The following is a 12,127-nucleotide window of genomic DNA, read 5'->3' as shown; positions in this document are numbered from 1 at the left end:
CCTAAAAAACAACTGGTTAAAACGTTCATCTTTATTCTTTTTTTGCTTTATCCCATCAACTTAATGAAACCAAGAATGACAAGATGCATGGAAAACCTGCCTCTTAAGCTATGATTTTATTCCTAAAAACAAATCTATTTTTAACAGCTATTGAGAGCCAAGGACTAATTTTTACACAACATTATGCATTCATGGAAAAACTGTGAATGAATCTACTGCTTATTAAATGAACCTAAGTAAGTGATGGAGTAAACTGCCACCTAGAGTTGAGATTTTAATTCAGTTAAAAATACAATGTAAAAATGACTATCAATCTGAGATCTTTTAATGTCTCAATATTATATGTACACAGAAGTCCCTTACTTCTGAAAGTTTGTGTCTCTTTATTTGAGCATTGTGCGAAAAAAGGGGATGGGGGTGATATTTTTATGAGGAAAATACAAGACTACTAGAAGTAAAATATGTTGATATTAATTGGCTATAGTTTAAAAAAATTGAGCCTTTTGGAATATGTTTAATATAATTATATGTTAGTGCTCCAGAAACAAAAAATCAAATTATTTAGAATGTCTTATGTTATAAATTCCTAGAACAAAAATATTTCCAGCCCAACTCTTCCATTCATAATTTATTTGATTTCTTGCTTCACTTACAGTCACACTGGGAGTGAAAGGCTTCTACTGCTTGCCAAAATCACTGCCAAAATCTGAGTGAACTATTAAGATTTAAATATGACAGCTATTTGTTCTAAGATCTCGAAAGCTGATATTTTCACTTCCTTAACTAGGTTGCTGTACACTCAGATCCTTGTCCGAAATTAACACAGTAGCCATAAAAGGACCTAGCTGGCTTAATAAATTGTGAACAGCACATTCTCATCCAAAATTTGTACCTGACCACAAATGTAAAAAGGATCTGTACATCTTAACCATTCGTGTTGGGCATGGATCAAGCTGTAACTCTGTGTGTGTGTGTATGTGTGTGTCATACTGTAAATATGGGTTTTCTGGGTGAAAAGCAGAGTGTCCATGAGATGTGGGTTTAGAAGTAAAGTATATAACTCTTTGCCAGCACAGTTCTATGGTTTTATATTTATCACCTGACTACCCTTATTTTTCAACCCTGGCTGCGTACCTTATTTATCTTTAAGTTCCTTGATGCATGGAAAACAGATTGTTGACTTTTTTCTGCCTCATAGAATGTTCTACTTCTTTCTCCTAACTCCACTACTTCCTCATTCTTATATTCCCCACCCACTCTCCCAGCAGACATTTATTATCTTCATTTTTATCCATAAAATTATTTTGCCACACTCCTTTCTCTCTCATTTCCATTATTTTCTATGTGACCTCCATGTCCCAGTCCCCGGAGGGCAAATCTGTGTTTAATCCTGTCCATTTCTCATAGCTTCCCTCCATCTCTTCTGAGCTTTCAGCAGATGTCTTTGCATCTCTTACAGTTTCCCCTAGGAAACTCTTGCCTTCATGGCTTCTACAATCAGCTAGAGAGGAGGCAAGGTAGGTTTCCTCCCCGCCCCTTAGCAATTTCTGTATTGTTGAATTGCATTCTTTTACTTCTCATTCCTTGACATTTGCACCTTATTCCTTTGGGTCAACTTGCCTACAAGTTCCTATGCACCTTCTCTTTTCTTTCTTTCCCTTCCACTAAGCCATTTGAATCTGCTTTAGAGGATTTCAATCCTCATTGCCCTCCTGGTTTCTACCCCCCCATATCTAACTGTCATAGTAGTGTCTTGTCATTTATGAAATATCTTACAACATCAACTGAACACTCCCTGTGTGAAAGGCATTATTCTATGTGCTTTGCAGTATTTATTAATTTTAAAAAGCTCCATGAAGTAGATATTATTATTGTTCCCATTTTGTAGATAAGGAAATTTATGCACAGAATGTTTATGTAATTTTCCCAAAGGAACACAGGCAGTAAGTAGTCAAGCTGGAATTTGAACCCTAAAATGTTAGGCTCCAGAGTCCATGGACTTAGTCACTAGGCTGTGCTGTTTCCACGCCGCAGCACTTAACTTTTCTTCCCAATTATTTCTACTGACTAATATTCTATGTAAATAAAAATAATAGGACACACCCATTTGAGAAGTGGATATAACTCTGCTTTCAAAACTGTATCTTTTCAGATTTATGTAATAGATTATACTACTGACACACCACCAATTGTAATTTAGTTGACTTTGATCAATATTAGTTTCCTTTTTTTTTATCTGAATGGGGCTCTCAGAATATATCCTATAAGGGGAAATTTAAAGCAATATCAATATTGCTTTAAAAATATAGATCAGAACATTTCCATACATTAATGCATTTTAGAGAACACTGAAAGTATGCGGTAAGAGGGTGCATTTACAATGTGTTCAAAAAACAAAAAATACCGGGGAGTGCCAAAAAAAATGTATACACATGACTTATAGTCATCTTTTGTTACCAGTATGTATTATTACATTTTTAATACATTTTCTTCCTTTCTTAAAATATGCACACATTTTTTTGGTGCCCTCTGTATTTTTCTAGGGGATTATATCGGTGTGTATTATTGCGTAATGTCATAGTCTAACCTGGGCAAAGAAGAAATCTGGGAACTGGTCTGGTCAGTAAAATAGGCCTATGGCAGAGTTTCTGGTCCTGTTTGAATTCAGGAAGTGGCAACAAATGTGGGCAGAAGTTTCAGGAGCAGGTGTACACCAAAAAATGCACACCCACAATTGTTCTGGAAGAAAAAAAATCAGAAATCCTCCATGATCTTGATGCAAGTTGAATTAGAAAATAGATGGGAAAAATATGAGTTGAGATTAAATTTTCCATACAGTTTGCCTTCTAAAGTAACTAATTTTATTAACCCAGTCACATACAAAAGCTTTTCCCCAAGTATGCCGGTACCTTAACGGCATTATTCTGCCCATGAGACCTACAGAGAAATTGTGGGTGTCATAAAAAGATGCAGAGAAACAGGGTACTGTACCTCATGCATATTCAGGAATACTGCGGGACCCAGGAGCCACCAAGGTTACACTGAGTGACACTGCCATATCAGTAAGCTCTGTGACTGCATTTCCTTATCTGTAAGACAGGGATAGGAATAAACCTATGGCATAGGGTTGTCCAGAGAATTTTAAAAAGGTAATACGTGGAAAAGCACTTTGAACAGTTCTAGAACACTGTCTTTGCTCATTGGATGGTAGCTATCATCATCATCATCATCATCATCATCATCATCATTTGAATTTAAATTTAAAAATAGGCCATTTGAGTACTTGTTCCCTGGGAGTCTCTTCCAGTGATGGTCCCTTTGAAAAATTCCCCATCTGCTGTGAAGTGTTTCACCTTGTCATGGAATGGACATCTTACCATTTTCTTTAACCTGAGATCATTAAAGACATAGCAATAGAGAGTCCTTCAGTATTAGTGAAAGAGAGCCAACAATTATTTTCTTCTTTACATCTATTCCAGCCTAAAGATTGAAAAATCACATTGCTTTTGTCAACACAGCTCCCAAGGAAGTTATGCTCATTCTTCGCGTCTGAGAAGGGCTTGATATTTTCAAAGCAACTTCAAATATTAATTAAACAAGATCCTTAAGAAGCAGGTCAGTACATTCATCTTTCAGATAGGTAAACAGGACACAGTGAGGTAAAATAATAATTTGCCTTAGGTCATGAACTAGCTCATAATTTGAATTGACTTCCTGTCAGTTAACGAGTCTGTGGTTCAGTCTGATAGGCCAAGCTACAACAAACAAAATATCAAAATACTAATTTGTATATTATTATATTCAGTGAGTCATCCATGGATCCTCTGCTAATGAATCTGAGCTTTGCATCTTGTGTTCTCACTACCTGAGGTGACCTTCCTTCATTAGCGTCCATATTTTTCTAGCTAATTTCTACTCATGCTTTATAACTTAACTCCTACACGACCTCCTCTAAGAAGGCTTTCCTGCCTTGCTATCTGATTTAGAGTCTCATAGCACTCTGGATCTCACAGCCTATCTCTATTATGGCACCAACTATACTCTATTGTGGCAACGAGTTCTCTGAGAATAAAACAAAACAAAACAAAAAACAATTCTCCTTTTGTTTGTGTATTCTCTAGCACAATATCTAGCACGTGGTATTTGCTCAACAAACACAGCCTAAGTTTATTTCTCATTTAGTAGAAACGTCCAACACAGGTCAGAAGGTGTGTCTGCCCTAATAACCCAAGGATACAAGCTGACAAGGCTCCACCATATTGTGAGGCTGGATTGTCCAAAGTGGGTAGACTGCTAGGTTGCTCAGACAGGAAAAGAGAATGTTGGAGGATCACTCACTGGAAATTAAATTTGCCTGTAGTAGTAATTTCCACCCAAAAGTCATTGGCCAGAACTACTCATATAGCACCTAAGATAGACAATGTCTTTCTCTGGCTTATCCCCTTAAACCCCAAGTCTGTGTGCATTCTGTGGCCGTTACCCATGGCTCTTCTTCAGGAACTTACCTTTGAACTACTGGAACCCTTCTGCACAGAGTCAGAAATGCTTGGCATCCGTATGAATATACCCTCGAGTGGCTGTTGATGAATGACTGTCTTGTGCAGGAATATGAGCTCAACTTCCTTTCCTCAGCTGAGGACAGCTCGGAGGCATCACTCAGCCTCCAGGATTCTCCCGTGGGGTCATGCGAAAGCCTACCTTCTGTGGGACTTTTGCCTGAGCTTATACTCTTGCTTGACTTTTTTTCATTCCTTATTTTGCTTCCCTCATTCTTTACCAATCTCCCTTGGGAGCATTTTTCTTTCTTTTTTGTTCTCAATATTCATTCAGTTATTTTGTGTGTTTTTTTTAGATACACGCTTTTTAAAGTTTGCTGTTGTTGAAAGGGTTTGTTGCAAAATAGAAAAGCATTATGAAATAACAAATAGTTACAGATTTCCACCACATGATAAATGATAAAGTTGCTGTAGCAAGAACATTTGGAGTTTTCTCTGTACATAGTTCACATTCTGCTCACCTGTTATTTACCACTGATCCCAGATAACAGCCTCAAAAACTTCTTCACCACCACCTAACACAGGACTTGGCCGTTCCCAACCACTCCAAGAGCAAGTGCCCTAAGTGCTGACTTGAGAATGAATTTTTTTTTTTCTGTCTGTGACTTTTCCTATTTTGTTTTTCACTGAGATATCGGTTGGTAACATTATATAAATCTCAGGTGTACAACATTATATATATATAATTCGATATCTATGTTCTCTATTGTGTGCTCACCACCCAAAGTTAGGGAAACAAATGAGTAACATTGTGAGGGGTGAAGGAAGGCTGCACTTGATGGGCACACATTTGCCCAGGGTGCACACTAGATACTCCAGCACACTGCTCCTGTAGTTACAGGATTCATCCCAGACTCCCGTGACCAGTATTACTAGTCACTCATATTAGTGACTGATTTGTCCTGCTCTGCTGAGGCTACATTCAATCTTCTATTGAATAGAAATTCCTTCAGCAGTAAAGGCTGGCAAGTCAAATATTGTCTATGAATGTTTCTGGATTTTTGAGTCATAGAAACGCTTTCCATACACCCATGTTCCAAATGAATTCACCCATGTTTTCCTCTAATACTTATGACATAATATTTTACACTTAGATATCTGATGCATTCATAATTTTCTCTTTTGTATGGGTGAGGTGTGCATCTAATTTTGTCGTTTTCAAAAATTCTATGTAATATTTTATTACAATTTCCATCACCGCACCACCCCCCACCCCAGTGACTCAAACTGCCACCTTTATCATTTACTAAATTCTACATGTAGTTGGATCTATTTCTGGACTCAGTATTCTGTTGCATCAGTCTCACTATTCATACATCTACTCCCTACTTTGTAAACTATAGAAGCTTTTTAGCATGTTTTTTATCACACAGGGCTAGTCCCCACTCATTAGATTTTCTTCAGAGTTCCCCTAGCTATTCTGGCATTCTGGCATTTTTATTTCTCCATATATACTTTAGAATCAACCTATCTTCATTAAAAAACCAAAAACAAAAACAAAACAACTTCAGGGTATTTTTATTGGGCATCACATTAAATTTATATATTAACTTGGAGACAATTTACATCTTTATGATACTGAGTTGTCCTATTTACAAACAAGGGATGCCACTTCATTTCTTCAGGTCTACTTTCTGAATTTGAGAATTTAAATGTTTTCTTTATCTAAGTTTAGCACATTTTTCATTAAGATAGTTTCTAAGTATTTATCTTTTGTTGTTAACAAATATTTTCTCTTCAATTATGTGTTTTAAGTGAACATTTTTCTATTTGTGAAACCTGTTGATTTTTGTACGTTCATTTAATATCTGCTACCTTATTCAATGTTTTTTCTTATTTGTGTTACTCTTAGCATTGATTCTCTTCTGTGGTTTAGACATACCTATCATATCATATGTTATTATATATCATTTTCCTCTTTCTTTGTCAATTCTCATACTTCTGCTTATTCTCTCGTGTATGATTGAATTGGCTAATACCTCTGGTCCAAATATAATAGTAGTAGAGCTAATAGGCATCCTTGCTTTGTGCCTTACATTGGCGGGAATACTTTTAGTGGTTCTCTATATATTCATCATATTATGGAAAGGTGTACCAATTTATAGAGCTTTTAAAACATATCTAGGCCTGTGCATAGATTTGGGCCTGAGCATCTGTTTAATAAATTTCAAAAGTGATCCTAATAGAAAGTCTCACTTGAGAATATTCTCCATAACAACATAAGGTATAAATAAGTAAATTAATCAATTGCACAAACATTCAAATTACATTTTGGGTAGGATCTATGGATAGAGACAGGCTTTTTTCTTTCGAGGCTCTCAGTTTAGTAAAGGAGAAAGAGCTACAAAATAATGATTGCATACAATATGATTATTACATTATAAAAGTGTTTCATTAATGGTTGCTGAAAGTTGTCGGTCTAGAGAATGCATAAAATATTTACTCATAAGTTTTATAAAATTGAATCCTATAATACTACCAATGAATTTCTGCTTTTTAAAATAATTCAAAATTGGCCTTCATCAACAGTCAATGACTGAAAAAATTATGATGTCCTACAGAAATTTTACATTTCCTGCCCTGCTTCCCCTTACCATAATCAATACAGTTACAATTTGAAAATCCCACATGTTATTTTCAAATTGTAGCTGTATTGATTATGGTAAGCAATCTAACTCATTTGTCAATTCCTGGTATTTTACTAGTTATTTTACCATCAAAGACCAATCAGTTGTTTATTAAACAAAATTATGCAAATAAATGTTTTTGAAAGCAAAATAATTCTCTTATTTTTGTTTAAGGGTTTACAATTAAGGGCTTTAATATTCTGTTACCCCAAATCAACTCTGAGACCCGTATTTTTCCTCTCAGTGACTATTGACTTCTTTCTTTTTTTAATTTCTCAGTTACTTTCAAATTTAGAGAAGAGTACAAAAGATGGTCCAAATGCTTGGGGTGGGGAATAGGAGTGCAACTTTTGGAAAAAGAAGAGGTGAGATTTTAAACCTAAAATGGGCTGTAGAATTTAAAAAGTTAGACATATTAGGGTAAGTTTGTAGCCTCCTATGTACTTTAGCTTAAATTGGTACAACATTTGGGTGTCTTGCTCCGCTTGCTGGCTCTACCTCTTTGGTCTGAGGGACCTTCAGTTTGGGAATTACTCATGAATTAGAAAGTCAGGTACAGCATGAGAAGAGAAAACACAAAGGTGGCTGCTTATGACTAATTCTAATTCTAGGTACTGTATTACAGGAGAGACTAGTACAGATGCCTTTAAGATTTTTCTTTTTTAGCTTACTTATCTTTGTTTATTAAAATGTAATAAGGGCAAGGGACCCGGGGCAGAGGCTCTTTCCAGAAACAAAGGTTATTAATTTGTCTAGGCTGTTATTTTTCAGGAACAAGCTTGCAAATGAGAAATAGATGAAAGTGAAAGAAGAAACTCAGTATAAGATAACCAACAGGCGTCTAGCAGAAATCCTGTCAGCTATGGAAGATGTCACATTATTTGCCTTTCTTCTGGAAGTGATAATATTAGTGGCATTGTTGATTGGTTTTTGCTCTTTATTTCCAGCTGTGTGTGTGTGTGTGTGTGTGTGTGTGTGTGTGTGTGTGTCTCAAGGGGACTTATGCAGCTATCTAACTCGTATGAAATAGAAAATGGTATTTGATCATTACTCTTCTGAAATATAATGTTAACTTCCTAAACATTTAGAACACTGTTCATAATTTCCTTTTTGACAGTTTCTTTACACTTCACGGGGTAAGCGTATTAAACATATCAATGAACCATGCATATCATCTGCTTATAATTTTCCCAAACAATATAAGGGTGAAAATCTCCTGACCTTTCATCGCTGCTGTGTATGGGTGAGAGTTTAGGGTTTTGTATGTTCCTTAGTATCTATCGTGTTTGCTATGAGGAGTTGCCACATGGATTTGTTGGTTATTTACTTTGATTTTTCGATTCCGTCTCCATGTCAGTTAGAATAACAAATAGGTGCCAAGCTCAGTTTTACAGTATTTTGTGTCGTTTGGGACAAATTACTACTTTTGATATCACAGGTAAGTTATCTTTTGGAAGAAATGAATTATATCAATAAGTAGATGATAAAGAATAATGAGTCACACAGTTCTTGTACCAAAACAGATTTCTTTGCACCTAACTTTTTCTTCTTGGAGCCGAACACCTTTCTTTCTTCTTAAAGCCACGTTAACCTGCACTTCTATTACCATGAACTATCATGGAGGTCTGAGTTCTATGGTCCTGAACATCCAGGGGCCAGTTCCGTAATTTCATTGGACCCAAACTTTTCTTTTATCTGTATATTAAAAGATGGTAAAATATTGTTTCTGTTTTGTCATTAGGGCCTTCATAGCTTTGTGTCATGCTTATCTATCTATCTATTTGTACACGTTTGGATTAATATTATAGCTAATAGCATAAGAAGATTTGTAAAGACAATTAGAGATTCCAAGAATGTGAGCTTGCCTTAAAGGTCAGACTAGCCCAATCACCCATCACATAGGTAGTACCTACTGCAGCCTTAGAATTAAGGATAGAATTTCTTTCTGTGCATCAATTAACCATTCTCAACTGTAACTGACAGTTTATATGATTCATAGAAGCAACACTAAATTTCGAATAGGGGTAAAGTTTAACTCTTGCAAATTTTTTCTTAAAATGGTCCAGTTAATTTGATAGCTTTCTCTCCTAAGCTCTCATTACCAGACTTACCAATTAACCTGATATCTTAGTCTAGTTGTATTCAGTATAAGCCTTAAACCTTGTTTATTCACTTCAACCTTGACAGGATATTTATATTGTTCTCTATTGATTCTGATTACAAAGTGATTTTTTTTCTTTAGAAACTTTTAAAAATATGCCACATTTTAATTTTTAAACAAATTTATTTTCAAAAAAATCTTGGCTATATTACTTTATTGTGTCTGTTATATTTTAAATGAGATTTAAATAATTTCTTTTTTGGTGCAGTAGGTACAACCAACCAAAACTCTTACAAAGGCTAACAAAATATTGCTTCAGCTGGGTGAGCAAAACCTGCGTGGCCTTCTGTGTCATGCTTATCCAGGCAATAAATTACTTTTTTAGACAAAAATCATCCTCTGAAATTGCTTTAGCTTTTTCTGAAGTAAAAGATATTGAATGCATAGTATTGGGAACACTTTATTTTGCTTTTCATCAAATTCAATTATTTTCCACGTGATGGCTAACATCATAAGAGAATAAGATGGGTTTCTTATATTTTACTGTTTTCTCATTCATACTGAGTTCAGTTTTAATTTGTCCCAATAAAGATTCTTCCCACCCTATAACTTAGCTCATTGTCATCTTAACCCAGAAGTCATTTTGAATCTTAATCTCAAAACATCTGAGATATATTTATTAAATTTGAATTGAGTGCCTGATATTATTTCCTTGAAAGTTATTTCTAAAGATAGATAAAAGTCATTTTTTTGAGTTTTGATAGACTATAGATACTTGCTTCTTATTAGATGTTCATCTTCCTTGAAGTTTCATAAGGCAAGTGAATAACAAGTGTTTCCCATTTTAGCCTCTCTTGAGAAATATGCTAACGATATCACACATATACAAATAGGCTAGGATGTGAAGAAAGTAACAAGAAAGGAATTAAATGAAAATTAAATGCCTTTGGGATTTAAACTCTTAGGAAGCCTTAAAATCTAGGTTAAAAACCTCAGGCAAAGACAGACTCAAATTCCTACTCTGGTGACTATAACCACCTCTAGGATGGTGTGCTATATGTATGTATGTTCAGCAAATTCTGACACAGAAAGCTGTCTGTTTAGTTTATTTTGATTCACATTAATGTAAGTCAGCTTTTGTGGGTTTATATGTCTTTTTGTGACTCTGAGAGAAGCTATGAACCTTATTCCTTGGGTTAATAATGCACTTAAACACAAACATACAAAATCTTGCATATAATTTCAGGCAGTTTGCAGACTCACTGAAGCCTGTCCATTAACTATATAGACATTTGTATAAGTCAGGACTCTAACATTGCAAGTATGAGAAAAACAGCTCATGTTATCTTAAGGCAAAGATAAAGGTATTGGTCCGTGTAGCTGGGAAGATACTGAAGCAAGTCACAGAAATGAAGAAATGCCTATAGGAAGAACTGGGCCTGGGAACTTATCACCAGGACATACTCTATCTGCCACCCATTTCTGACTATCTCTACTTCTCTTGGCATATTAATTTCATTTTCTCCCACTGCAGAGATGCCTTCTTCATGTGGTAGAGAACATTCCTGCCAGCAGATCCTGGTTAGCAATCCCAAGACAAACAGTATTCTTGGGTATCCAGTTATCAAAGTCAGAGAAGAACTCTATCTCTGCTTAGGTTACTTGTTAATCCACTAATCACTGTTGCTAAAATTAATCAAATCCAAGTTCCATGGCCACTTTTGTGGCAAGGGAGGCAGAGTCTTTAACTACAAAATGAGGATAGATCACCTTAAAAACTATAACCAATATCAATGGGTCCTTGCATTAAGAATCTCAAAAATAGAGGTAAGCGCCAAGAAATTGCCTTTTTCAACCTTTTATCTGAGAACTCTTTCAAGTCATAACCAATCCAATGTAAGACTGGAGGAGAAGGAAATAAGCTGACAACCAATGGGTAAACTGAGGCTATGTGAAGGGGCTCAAGAGAAAGTCAGTCGTAGACAGTGGTGGGCTGGTAAACTGGATCTCTGGAAAAAAGTATATGCATATATTTATAGGTGCCTATAAAACATATACTATACTGATATAAAGAATGAGTAGCATACAAATTATTTAAAATGCTACCATGCTCAATATTTGTATTATTTGCATCAATTGATTCTCTTCTAATGCTTTTGTTGAGTTTTGCTGAATTCTTGTATCCTCGCTAAACTATGATTACAATGAACAAACAAGTGTTTGATGAACATGAATGTTGCTTGATGTTTTCTTTTTCCTTAACAAGTAAGATGTTAGTTAGAAATTCATTCATTGGTCAACGGTACGAGCAACTTCTTTTCTGAATTGGATAATAGGTTTTTAATACTCGAAGGATAGTTCCTAAGTGTTGTGTGTGTGTTATTCACAATATAATAGTCATAACACCTGTTCAGTGTAATATACATTATTAAAATGTTGTTGATCACTTCCTTCATTCTAGAAAATCCACAAAACAATTACTCAAGCCTTGATTTGTAATATTTGCCAATTTCTATCATGCACATGCTCCTATGCCAGCCTGTTTAAGCTACAAACACAACATCCCTAAACAAAGAGTTGGGAAGAGACGTGAACTAGCAGCGTACAATTCTATTTTTACCATACAATAAACATATATAACCTCAAAAACATAGATAATAGTAAAAAGTAGTAAAATAATAAGGAAGTGGAGATTTTTGAGTATTTACTACCTGTGTTTTATAATTTATGTAATTGTAAGCTTGTAAACTTTAATTTTTAATAATGTCAATATCTAAAACCTGCCTAGTAAAAGTCCAAGAATCTCAACAACTGCCACTAGTTCAGGAGCCAGTCTGAACCAG

The sequence above is a fragment of the Rhinolophus sinicus genome, linkage group LG09 (assembly GCF_036562045.2).
Source record: "Rhinolophus sinicus isolate RSC01 linkage group LG09, ASM3656204v1, whole genome shotgun sequence".
Classification (NCBI taxonomy): domain Eukaryota; kingdom Metazoa; phylum Chordata; class Mammalia; order Chiroptera; family Rhinolophidae; genus Rhinolophus; species Rhinolophus sinicus.
This window is presented reverse-complemented; position numbering follows the sequence as displayed.